Raw genomic sequence first — 12,380 nt, forward strand, 5'->3', positions numbered from 1 at the left:
CCGCAGTCATTTTCGGGGGTCCTTAGCCAAACCGATGTTGTTTTGCACAATGCACACACCGGCGCTATATACCTACTGGGGGCGTGTCTTTAGCGTCCTCCTTCACGCGCACCCTTCCCCCTTTAACGGCCGCATGCTGTCCTCAGCCACGTCCGCTTTTCCTCTGTATAAGCAGCGTGTCGGCAGGAAATGTCAGTCAAGCGAAGCGCTCATCACACAACAACATTTATAGATTTTGGAACTCGGTGCACACATAAGGCGCGACGCATTATAAGGCGCCCCGTCCATTTTGGAGAAAATTTAAGACTTGTAAGTGCGCCTTATGATCGTGAAAATACGGTACTTGGACTTGTGTATAAAAGTGGTCCCCACAAAATTGGTCAAGCTGCAAACTGTACTACTGTACAGTAATTGCATCATTATCCTACGTGTCTGTGTCTGTGTGGTGGGGCAGAGGAGTTTGGTACTACAGTGAAATCCCGTTTATCTTCGGTATATGTTCCAGACCGCAATAGGTGAAACTCCACCACAATGAGGAAACATATAAAAATGTTTTTTATTATGGTTTCATCTCTTAGCTTTAAACACATTTATTAAAACACAGTAAAACACCGTTTTGAAAGACTTTGTAAACATATATGAACAGAAAAAAGATGGCAAGCATAAAATGTATTGAAAATACAGTACTATTGTAACGTATGTGTACATGCATGCTTCATTGATTTCCGTTATTAGCTGATGTATTGTTTATGCTGAATTAATTTACCTGCTAATTTGCTGTTCACAGTTGATTTACTTTCCACTGTGACTTTTGTTAAATAATTGTACTACAAGCTACCACCAAAGCACTTATTCTGGTCTTTCACCTTCTCCTTTTCTAGCTTCTTGCTCAGTATGTCACATGCTTAACTCCTCCAGAAGTGTCACTTAAAAACCGCAATGGAGGCAAGCATTAGACGATTTTGCGGAGTGAGTTTGTTTAGCCGCGCTAGGTAGTCATCTGCGGCTCGTAGCTGGTGAGGAGCAAATTAGCTTCACGCCTAGCATCTGCCATGGGTTCTGAGCAGCCAGGAAAGCAGTGAGGTTGGGTAGGTTGGAGGTAGAAGCACGAACGGCAGGCAGCTCCTGCAGCCATTTTCACGCTGTAAAAATGCATTAAAAAATTATCACTCCAAAAAAAAAAGCGCGATATAGCTGGGGCGCGAATGATGAACCAAAATACAGCAGGGAAACATGCGTTTGGTTAAATTCCACATCCCCAGTGTACATACTAGTGCCTATATTGATTCCACAACTACCCATACATACTATATGTCGGTAAGGGTGGTAATTTGGGGTCAGTAGAGCGTGAATAACATGGCCTTTAGCCATGCTGCAGGAAAAATAAGTAGATGGTCTGGTCTTTTTGGGGTGCAGATACATAAAGAAAGTAGCAGGAGAATGCTTAGAATGGAAATGATTGGTGTGAGTGTGAAACATGCTGCGGCACGACCGTGGTGGTTCTTCAGTTTCCTTCCCACAGAGTTGCAACGCCAATTAATCAACCGTTGTCGCCTTCATCTCTCCTCCTCCTCTTCCCTTCTCATCGTTCCCACCTCTGGCTCAGCCGCTGGCCGGCTGCTGTCGAGCCGGGGTTTCTCCTTCGTTTGAGCGATGGCGCGAGAGAACGGGAGAAGCGGAGGAGGAGAGGAGCGGAAGGACGTAATGATCTGTGCTGGTGAATGCAGTGTGAGAGAAAGTGCTGATGCGAGCGAAGCGTGCCTTTACGAATTGACAGATTTAATGCACCAATCACAGAGCTCAGCATATCATTAGTCAATGCTCAGTGGCCACTGAGGGCGCTTGAAATGATTTAAGATGAGAGAAGCCTTTGTAACAAATTTAAGAAATTAATCATTAAACATGCTATAACATTTAAAGACTTACACCGCTGTCAGTCTCACCAGATCAGATTGGCATTTGTTGTGCTTAAGGGGGATTATTTAGATGGAAGGAGAGTTTTCTCAATTTTGATGTAATGTTCTACAGTGATATCAAGAAAACATACAGTATGGTACAATTTATTGTATAGTCATCACTTTGTGTCAACGCCACCGAGATGCAAGGTATTAATTAGTATTAACAGCAATGTGTGCATGTGAACCAGAAGCACTTTTGTCAAGGGAGGCCATAACGTTATCCAAATTGCGAACAGTGCTGAGGCAGCATCATGCCACCGCAGTATCTTAATAGTCCTAAAGGGTTGAATTCATTTAAACTGGAGGTGCTGCAATTAACTCATTTATTTATTTTCATCAACTAAATACAATCTAATGGCTACATTGACAACAATAACCTTACTACTGATGTTATTTAACATTAAGACCATAGTTTCAGGGTAGTGCGTATATGGTATAAAATGTTCAATTCATTTTCCACTTCAGCAATGAAGTGTTTTTTGGTAGTAGATTTTCTCTTACACACGCCTGACTTCTGTGCAGGCAGCGTCGGTGTGAATGTGCGTGTGAATAGTTGTCTGTCTCAATATGAGCCTTGTGGTTGATGGGCGACCCATCCAGGGTGTAGTCTAGAAAATGGATGGATGTTCTCTTGAAACTGCCAATGAACAGCAAAACAGAAGAACATGGACAGGAGGACAGATATCTTCACCGTATAGCCGCTTATCCTCACAAGGGTCGCGGGCTATCCCGGCCATCATCGGGCAGGAGGCGGGGTACACCCTGAACTGGTTGCCAGCCAATCGCAGGGCACAGACAAACAAACAACCATTCACTCTCACAGTCACACCTACGGGCTATTTAGAGTTGTCAATTAACCTAGCATGCATGTTTTGGGGATGTGGGAGGAAACCGGAGTGCCCGGAGAAAACCCACGCAAGCACAGGGAGAACATGCAAAAATTGTGTGATGAGCTATAACATTTAACGGTGATAAACCCTGAAAAGAAATGAAATCAGGATGGGGAAAATACTTTTACGCAACACTTTATACACATGCTGCAGTTCTGGTGCAAAAGTCTATCAGATTGTGAAATTATATTAAATAATTATGGCCATCAGAATATCGTTAAAATCGTTTATCGGATCCCACTAGCTGGACAGAAATCTTGGGACATCTCTTTCGGTGGGTAGGGCAGGTTCTTCATCTTACTAAAACATTTTGTACAATGATATTATTTACCGAATAACATAATTGCCAAATCGTTTTTAACCTAAAGGGACAATATCAATACAAAATACCAATGTTTTTTTTTTTTATGTCTGTGTAAATTGTCAGTCACCCAGGTTATGGTCATCTGCAAAGGTTGAGTGGAGGCAACTGAACTCACAATTGGAATTTGTTGGGTTTTACTTGTTATGAAAAGGTTCAGAAATTACTTCGGCAATTATGCTAATAGGCTTATTATGCTTCCAACATTGTGGGATCAATTTTAGGAAGAACCTTTTGTTTTCACACATGGCCTGGTATTTATAACATAACAAATGTCACTTTTCCCCACCCCGACTAAGACTTAAAAAGCTCCAGGAATCCTTGCCATTAGCCACTTTAGCTGTTTGCAGATGCCAGTGACAGTTTGTGCACTGTGTTGAGTGGCAGTGTGCAGTGCAGCATATGGGATTGTCCAATCTTTCACGCAGCATAAGCAGGATGATAGCAAGCCATTTATCTTGATCTGCAAAATGACACCTCCACGACAGGGTGACATAAACAACAACAATAACTCATGCATACGCATACACACACTGTCACATAGTGTCTTTATTTATATATACACTTGCACACTAACACACCTACTAAAGTAAAATACATGCTGCTTGACGTTTACAAGTGTCCGTCCTTATTCCTTTGACAGGAAGAGAATCCAGACAGAATGTAATCTGCATCAACATGCCTGGTGTGCTATAGATCTTGCCTCTCCATTCTTCCCCTGGCAAAGAGAACCAGGAGGAGGTAAAAGAGGCTGCTTGGAATGAAGACCAACATTTCATTTCTCTTTTCTCCAGAATGACAGAGAAAAACAAAAAGGGAGCCTGACGGTAGAATAGAGACACACCAGCTTCAAATGTCGCCCCCTGAAAAGAAATGGCTGCCTGGAAAGCACTGTAGAAGGATGAAGCAGATGCAAGCACTGGGATGGTTTCAATAACTTCTAACTATGCGGGAAGGAAAGGAGAGGAGGGGGGCTGAAAAATTAGGAGAGCTGGAAATGCCTGGAGCGCTCGTAGAAAGTCACCTGCAGTCAGGAATTAGCAATTAACACCAGGTTTTAAACATGAAGCGCTCGACCACACACATACACACACACGGGAAGATTAATGGCTCACTGGTAATGCTGTGTTAATACATCTGAGCATATCAACCTTTTAAATGCAATTGGCTGCCCTAGCATTTCGCCTGCAGTTCAAATTTGCGCACAGTGGTTTGCTGTGTGCTGGTAGCGACGGTGGCCGTGGGCTTTCTAGTATGGCAGGACACACCATGTGTCGCCCATCCTGTCGCCAGTGTTCGTACCTCTTATGAAGGAGGGAAAGGTCCCTGATGGCAACATTGGTTTATTGGCTGTCAATATTCGTCGTTCTTTCTCAGAGGATAAATATGTGCCTGTGAATATTGTTATAGGGTCTGTCTATATGCTTTGCAGCACCGTTTGTGTTCAGATAGCCGTTGTTAAGTGGGTCACAACACAGCCACATCAATGCTAATTGTTAGCCTGTGTGCCTATGGAGTTTACCATTGTATGTTCGTATTCAAGAATGGGAGGCTGCGGTTGCTTTAAATGCACAACGTGTAGCTCTCTTTGTTTTATGTTTAGTTTGACAGTAACCCTCAGCTGAGTGTGGCAATAAACAACTTGAAGCCTCTTTTGGAAGAACGTCAACAAATTACACCTGCCAAGTTCCCCCTTGTTGTGAAATGAGTTGAGTCACTTCCCACCATAGAGCGCTCGTATCTCAAGTTTGGGCTCCCAAATCAAAGCAAAAAATCGGCTCGTATCTTGAAAAACTCACAACAAGGGGGATTCGTATTCCAAGGGACCAACTGAAGTGATTGTATATGTGTGTATTACTCCTTCCAAATAAAATAAACTAGGAATATATAATGCATTACGTTTTTGCCCAACACTGGCACCAATTACGTCATCCCTCCGCACGTGCATAATGTGAATTTCCTATCACCATGTTTTAGAAAGTAAAGCATTTATCGCCATCCTAGAGTCAGTGGTAACTGGTCTTGAATATGTGGATGTGTTCAGTGGCCTATTCAGCTCTTCTGTCTTCAGCTTTTCCACATGATGGTCTCGAGGGTTATATTACCAGAAGGACATTAGTGTGTCAGTCTCCTTTAGGGGTTGCAAATGGTAAATGTATTCATGCGCACGAGTCATATGCATCAGGAATTTATTGTGGAGTGAATTTTTGTCATTCTATTAGCCTGTGCCCTCAAATTAAAAAAAAGTATGTATAAAATATAAAAAACAACTGGAATGTTTAACCCCAACTGCATACATAGAAGGATGGAGGGAACATGTTGAAGAGAAGGAGACATGGCAAAGGGCCAAAAAGCAGTGGTGAGGAAAATAACAGAGCTGTTGAATGTGTGTTCCTCCTGTTTTCTCTGTGCTCATTTTCTTGGTCGGTTCTATAACAGAATTTTTATTTGCCCGGTATTTACGATTCGTAACTGATGGTCCCATCTCAGTGGAATGTAATCTAATTATTAGCATAAATGCATGGATGTACATGCACTGATGGGAGCACACATGGGCACAGCGATATGTAAAATTATAATCTAATTAACTGAGCAAGTGTTTTAAACGTGTGCTCCATTTCAAAACACCCTCTGTGAACACACTACATTCAATATTTACGCCTGTTCAATAAGTGCCTTTGATGAATCATACATCATCATGCCTTGAGATAATATCAATATAATATTACTCCTTTCCTTTCAGCTTGTCCTGTTAGGGGTTGCCATAGCGCGTCATCCTTTTCCATGAGAGCCTATCTCCTGCATCCTCCTCTCGAACACCAACTGCCATCATGTCTTCCCTCACGAGATCCATCAACCTTCTCTTTGGTCTTCCTCGAGCTCTCTTGCCTGGCAGCTCCATCCTCATCATCCTTCTACCAATATACTCACTCTCTCTCCTCTGGACGTGTCCAAACCATCGAAGTCTGCTCTCGCTAACTTTGTCTCCAAAACATCGAACCTTGACCGTCCCTCTGATGAGCTCATTTCTAATTTTATCCAACCTGGTCACCCCGAGAGTGAACCTCAACATCTTCATTTCCGCCACATTCAGCTCAGCTCTGCTTCGTGTTGTCTCTTCAGTGCCACTGTCTCTAATCCGTCCATCATGGCTGGCCTCACCACTGTCTTGTAAACTTTGCCCTTCATCCTAGCAGAGACTCTTCTGTCACATAACACACCTGACACCTTCCTCCACCCGTTCCAACCTGCTTGGACCCGTTTCTTCACGTCCTGACCACACTCACCATTGCTCTGGACGGTTGAGCCCAAGTATTTAAAGTACTCCACCCTTGCTATCTCTTTTCCCTGTAGCCCCATTCTTCCCCCACCACCCCTCTCATTCATGCACATATATTCTGTTTTACTTCGGCTAATCTTCATTCCTCTTCTTTCCAGTGCATGCCTCCACCGTTCTGTTCCTCCACCTGCTCCCTGCTTTCACTGCAGATTACAGTGTCATCTACGAACATCATCGTCCACGGGGATTCTAGTCTCACCTCATCTGTCAATCTATCCATCACCTCTCCAAACAGGAAGAGGCTGATCCCTGATGCAGTCCACCGCCACGTTAAACTCCTCTGTCACACATAGAGCACACCTCACCGCTGTTCTCCTGCCCTCATACATGTCCTGTACTATTCGAACATACTTCTCTGCCACTCCAGACTTCCGCATGCAGTACCACAGTTCCTCTCTGCGTACTCTGTCATAGGCTTTCTCTAGATCTACAAAGACTCAATGTAGCTCCTTCTGACCATCTCTTTACTTCCCCATCAACACCCTCAAGGCAAATAATGCATCTGTGGTACTCTTTCTTGCCATGAAACGATACTTTTGCTCGTAAATACTCACTTCTGTCCTGAGTCTAGCCTCCACTACTCTTTCCCATAACTTCATTGTGTGGCTCATCAACTTTATTCCTCTGTAGTTCCCACAGCTCTGCACATCAACCTTGTTCTTAAAAATGGGAACCAGCACACCTGTCCTCCATTCCTCAGGCATCGTCTCAACTGCTAGAGTTCTCTTAAACAACCTGGTCAAAAACTTGGAAGCCACCTCTCCTAGATGCTTCCATAGCTCCACAGGTATGTCATCAGGACCCACTGCCTTTCCATTTTTCATCTTTCTAACTTCCCCCTTATTAATCATTGCTACTTCGTGGTCCATCACACTTGCCTCTTCTCCTCTTCCTTCGCTCTCATTTTCCTCATTCACCAACTCCTCAAAGTATTCTTTCCATCTATCCAGCACACTACTAGCACCAGTCAATACATTTTCATCTCTATCCTTAATCACCTTAACCTGCTGCACATCCTTCCCATCTCTATCCCTCTGTCTGGCCAACCTGTATAGATCCTTTTCTCCTTCTTTAGTGTCCAACCTGGCATACATGTCATCATATGCCTCTTGTTTGGCCTTTCCCACCACTACCTTCGCCATATGTCGCACTTCCATGTATTTATTTCTCCTCTCCTCAGTCCTTTCAGTGTCCCATTTCTTCGTAGCTAACATCTTTCCCTGTATGATTTCCTGTACTGTGAGCTTCAACCACCAAGTCTTCTTCTCCCCGTTCCTACCAGAAGATACACCAAGTACTCCACTGCCTGTCTCTCTGATCACCTTGGCTGCAGTGGTCCAGTCTTCTGGAAGCTCCTCCTGTCCACAGAGAGCCTTTCTCACCTTTTCTCAAAAAGCCAACCAACACTCTTCCTTCCTCAGCTTCAACCTCATGGTTCTCTGCTCTGCCTTTGTCTTCTTAATCTTCCTCCCCACTACCAGACTCATCTTGCACACCACCATCCTATGCTGTCTAGCCACACTCTCCCCTACCACTACCTTACAGTCAGTAGCCTCCTTGAGATGACGTCGTCTGCACAAAATTTAATCCACCTGCGTGCTTCTACCTCCGCTCTTGTAGGTCACCCTATGTTTCTGCCTCTTCTGGAAGAAAGGTTTCACTACAGCCATTTCCATCTTTTTGGATATCAGAGTGAACAAATCTTAAAAAAATAAGCTTCAAGCTGTATAATGCCACTCCCAGTTCAAGTTTATTATCAAACTAAACCAAATAAAAAAACATAAAACAAAAGAATTACATGTGGGGAAAAAAACAATTACATAGCTTTGCTTTCAAATCCACTAGCTTAATGCTAACACATAATGGGAAACACCACAGATGGGCTAACGAATCGCATCTATATGGCGATGTTAATAACACTTCAAGGAATGGATATTTGAACACAAACAATCCACAGAGGCATATATTCTTTATCCTCTGTGAAAACAACTAATATTACTGCAGATTAGCGAGTCCTAGTAGTTCTCTTCTTCCTTTGTGTTTGCATGACTGCATTATACGGCGGCCCCTTGGCCAAGTCGCAAACACCAGAAGAAGCCGCGGGGCCTCGATGAATGAATATGATGCAAAAACTGTTTAATTCTTTACATTCTAATTAATCATGTTATTTCCATATGTTTTGTATATATGTAAAGTATTATATCATAGAGTGATTTTGAGTTTTTTTTTTCTCGGAAGGCTGGAAAGGATTCATGGCATTTCTATTCATTTCAATGGTCAAAGTATTTTGAGTTACAAGCGTGGTCGTGGAACATGTTCAACTTGTATCTCAAGGCACCACTGTACGCATTCTTACTGCCCAGTAGGCCAAACATTTGTGTGCCTCTATTTTCAAGGCAAGGTATAGACACAAAACATACAGCAAACAAACAGCATAAACCCAAGGTCACCAAAGTACGCCGACGGAAAAAGAAATGATGTATGAATTCTTCTGTGACTGCGTCAGACAGAACAACTGGTGGGACGAGGCCACCAGTCATGGAGGATCATTCGGTGGTTGCAGCCAATCCCAGATGAGCACCAGCACGCAGAAATTTGCATAATATGGAACGAAACAAAATGTGATGTATCGTTGACATTTTTTTTTTAACACAAAGGGTCAAAAGACGAAAAGTACCCCTATCGCGCCAATGCTAGCAAAAAGCATGTCGTCCTTAGAAAGCAGCATGAACTTCCACCGCTGTGACAGAGTCATGTCAAGTTTATCTATAGAACCCTTAATCACAAGAGCTTCACAAGCCCGCGATTCAGAGCTCGACGACATTCGGCGACATACCCTGGTTCACACCCCCACCATACGCATGATAACAAGGAACACATCAAAGAAAAAGTGAGGTAAAAGTAGATAAAAACACGACATTTAAAGTGGGAAAGACCTTTGATTTGATTTAAGGCCTGAGATGACCGGTAATGTTCGCCACCCCGCTGGGTAAGTGCAGGACACAGTCGGGACAAAATGAGGCCGTGGACTGAGAAATCATTTTAAAATAGAAGGCTCATTTATGAAATAGCAGCACATCAACATGGAAATGATGAGGACGAGTTTGGGGAAAGGAATGGGACTTGAATGTGATGTGCAACAAGACAGATCTTAAATGACGTTTTGAAGTTTTACAGTCTGTAACTTTATGCCTTCAAACAGTGATCTTAGAAGGTCTGCTAATCCCCTTTTCCACTAAGCAGTACAGTTCAGTTCAACTTATCTTGTCAAAAGTTGTCAAAGACAGGCCTGATGACTAAAGAACTGATGCCTCCTGCACCATGATAGCATAGCAAATGGCATCGTTTTACATCTTGAAAATAATGCTGAGGTCGTATAAAGCTACATGACATTTTTTTGTTTGGAGTGTATACGTTTATTTTTTAGTCTTTGCACGCATGAAAATATGTTTCCACAGCAGTGAATGAGGTGGTAGGGTTGTTTTAAAGGTACGTTTTTACAGTGTCATCGTTGCAAGGTCCAGTCGGTATCAGGTAGTCTAGTCGTTCCCCAAAACTGCAACGCTTATTCATCCAACCATCCATTTCCTTTACTGCTTCTCCTCAGTAGGGTCGCGAGCGTGCTGGAGCCTATCCCAGCTATCTTCGGGCAATTTAAAGTCTCCAACCAACCTTTTTTTGGGGATGCGGGTGGAAACCGGAGTGCCTAGAGAAAACGGGAAGAACATGCAAACTCCACACAGGCAAGGCCGGGATTTGAACCCCGGTCCCCAGAACTGTGAGGCGGATGTGCTAACCAGTCGTGCACCGTGCCAGCGCAACGCTTATTGTATTATTAAAAAGACTAATTTCCATTGGTTTTGCAAAGTCGGCCATGGATTTCAATTGTGACTAAAGTGCTGAAAATATCATAAAATAAATGATTCAGTATAATATACTAATATTCAAGTGTGAAACAAATTTCACCATCTGGCTATAGAGCATATGACCGCATTTCTTTTACAATGAAGACATTAACTGCCATCTATTAACATTAACAAATGGAATCACAGTTCAATTTATTTTAACATTCCCCGAGTAAAATTGTATCCCCCCCCCCTGCGTCCCTCCAGTGAATTATACAGAGTTAATGATTCCTCCATTTATTGAGACCAAAAATGCTCCAAAAATGTACGCTTGCTGAAGCCAAAGTATTTACTCTGTTAGTTTTGGCTTTTTAGTTGAGCCACATGTGCGCCAACAGGCTTGTCATGCCTGCAAGAAAAATACAATGCAAACGAGATGCCAATTAGAATAATGTAAAAAGAAAGGCAGCAGGGATGAACAAGTATCGAACAAGACTAACTTGGTTCAATGAAGGGAATGAAGATCCAGAATATAATGAATTACACACAGCCTACTGTTTTGTACAACTTGATTAATAGCCTATGTAATAACCTCACACTCCTTAAAAATTCCAACTATATAAATAGAGACTACAGAACAGTTTTTCAAAATACGAGCCGTCGTTCGGCTTTTTGCTTGAACTTGTGAGCAAACATTAGAGACACAGGCACTGTATGGTGGCAGTCAACTCAACTCACTTTACAACGAGCTGCAATTTGCAGAGAGCGAAATATTCGTCAAAGAAGAGGCTTCAATCTGTTTAATAGCATTGCCAGTTGAGGTTCACTGTCAAACTCAACATAAAACAGAGAATTACATGTTGTGTATTTAAAACAACCACATTGCTTTGCCTTACAAAAGTCTATTTAGCTTCTAGCTAACAAACAATGCAAAACGCCATTGACAGACTAATGAATAGTGTTGGTGGTGTGGGTAGCAATAGATATTTGAACACAAACGGTGGAGCAACACGTAGAGAGACAATATCACAATGCTCACAGGGATATATTCTTTATTTTTAAGATTACTGCAGTTTACTGAGTCAGTTGTGAAACACTTTTTCGTGTGTGTCTCTATGTCAGTGTTATACTGCCCCCAGGTGGCCAAATAGCATGCACCAAAAAGAACAGCACGTAGTCCATTGAATTGAAGCAAAAAAAAGTGGCAAAAAAAAAAAAATTTTTACATCCTATTTAATTATGTCATTTCTGTATGTTTTTTTAAAAAAAAATATATATATATATATTATACAGCTCTATTTTTGGTATTAAAAATACATTACAACATTTTTTTTGTTGGATTATCAGGGGCAGATGGAAGTGATGAGTGCCATTTCCATTCATTTACAATGGGTTTTGAGTTAAGAGCATGGTCACAGAACAAATGAAACCTTTATCTCTGTTTCTTTGAAAACATACTATATGATTTTTAGTATTTTAACAGATTTTTCCAACAATTGATATTGATCACATACAGCCAGTCATATGTAGTAACTCCAAAACAATTTGCCATTATTTTGTTATGGTCTGCTTTATTTTTAAAGTGGAAATGTCATCTTATAAATCATTGGGACACAACATTGCATTGTAAAAATACTAATGAATTTTGTTGGTATTTCTCATTTCTATTACTTGACTTGGCCTTTAAACAAAACTGTCTACTGTAGCAGCATGGTTCAAAAACACAATGCGTGGACTTTATAGTTAATCTCCCTCACGAGATAAAATAATCTATCTCGCTGTTGATCGATAGGACCCATAAAAGATGTTTGTCAAACATTGTTGTCATGGTAACAGTCATAAAACCATACTTAACGATCAGATTTCATCATTTGTTCTTTCACGACCATCATTAGCGAGGATACTACTAATTTGTTTGGGGACATCATTTTTAGGAGACACAGGGCAGCACTGGGGACCGTAAAAAATGAAGATTTAATGACATGC

At 41.9% G+C, this 12,380-nt stretch overlaps 1 protein-coding gene across 2 annotated transcripts in view; it reads left to right on the forward strand.

Moving 5' to 3' along the window:
* The window catches only part of LOC133478111 (chemokine-like protein TAFA-2), an 89,598-nt gene that overhangs the window by 62,880 nt on the left and 14,338 nt on the right, over positions 1-12,380 (forward strand). The window lies entirely within an intron of this gene.

Source organism: Phyllopteryx taeniolatus, chromosome 1 (genome assembly GCF_024500385.1).
Source record: "Phyllopteryx taeniolatus isolate TA_2022b chromosome 1, UOR_Ptae_1.2, whole genome shotgun sequence".
NCBI lineage: Eukaryota > Metazoa > Chordata > Actinopteri > Syngnathiformes > Syngnathidae > Phyllopteryx > Phyllopteryx taeniolatus.